The sequence below is a fragment of the Myodes glareolus genome, chromosome X (assembly GCF_982192425.1).
Source record: "Myodes glareolus chromosome X, mMyoGla1.1, whole genome shotgun sequence".
NCBI lineage: Eukaryota > Metazoa > Chordata > Mammalia > Rodentia > Cricetidae > Myodes > Myodes glareolus.
The window spans coordinates 39,132,572-39,133,880 of record NC_142053.1 but is presented as its reverse complement, the minus strand read 5'-3'; the positions used below and the strand labels follow the sequence as shown (position 1 = coordinate 39,133,880).

The 1,309-nt window shown below is 37.6% G+C and overlaps 1 pseudogene; it reads right to left on the bottom strand.

Moving 5' to 3' along the window:
* Window positions 1-669: 669 nt before the first annotated feature.
* Window positions 670-1,045, bottom strand: LOC125403664 (large ribosomal subunit protein eL42-like; annotated as a pseudogene).
* Between the last annotated feature and the right edge of the window lie 264 nt (window positions 1,046-1,309).

The following is a 1,309-nucleotide window of genomic DNA, read 5'->3' as shown; positions in this document are numbered from 1 at the left end:
CACAACATACCCAAATCTATGGGACACTATGAAAGCAGTGCTAAGAGGAAAGTTTATAGCTCTAAGTGCCTACATTAAAAAAATGGAGAAAGCTCACATTAGAGACTTAACAGCACAGCTGAAAGCTCTAGAAAATAAAAGAAGTAGACTCAGGAGGAGTAGAAGATGGGAAATAATCAAACTGAGGGCTGAAATCAACAAAATAGAAACACAGAAAACAATCCAAAGAATCAATTAAACAAAGAGCTGGTTCTTTGAGAAAGTCAACAAGATGGACAAACCTTTATCTAAACTAATCAAAAGACAGAGAGAGAACACGCAAATTAACAAGATCAGAAATGAAAAGGGGGACATAACAACAGACACAGAGGAAATTCAGAGAATCATTAGGTCTTACTATAAAAGCCTATATGCCACAAAGTTGGAATATGTAAAAGAAATGGACTTGTTTTTAGATAAATACCATATACCAAAATTAAGACTAGGTGAACAATTAAAATAGACCTATAAGTCGTGAGGAAATAGAAGCTGTCATAAGAAACCTCCCAACCAAAAAAAGCCCAGGAATAGATGGTTTTAATGCAGAATTTTATTAGAACTTCCAAGAAGAGCTGATACCTATACTCCTTAATGTGTTTCACATAATAGAAACAAGAGTCATTGCCAAACTTTTTTTTTTTTGAGTGAAAGCTCATGATTTTATTGTCTTCATAACAAGATCAGCTTAGAACTGGATCACTTGGCCCTTTCTCTTCTTATCACCTCCCAGTTCAAAATGCTTGCATCTCTTAATAGCCAGCATCCTCTTAGATCTGCTGTTGGGCTCCACACATTCCAGTCTCAGCACAATCTTCTTTGTAGTTTTTGCCTTTTTGTGGAAAATAGGCTTAGTCTGCCCACTATAGCCACTCTGTTTCCTGTCATAGCACTGCTTTCCCTAGGCATACAAAGAATGTTTGCTCTTCTTGTACTGTGTCACTTTGTGGGGTTGGTGCTTGCCACATTTCTTGCAGAATGTCCGGCAGGTCTTAGGAACGTTCACCATGTTGGCAGGTGTGATATCAGCACAGAAGACCACTTCCTACATATAATCCCAGTAGCACAGTCAATAATAGCAACAGTGAATAAATGGGACCTCCTGAAACTGAGAAGCTTCTGTAAAGCAAAGGATACTGTCATTAAGACAAAAAGGCATCCTACCGAATGGGAGAAGATCTTCACCAACCCCGCATCAGACAAAGGTCTGATCTCCAAAATATATAAAGAACTCAAGAAACTAGACTTTAAAATTCTAATTAACCCAATTAAA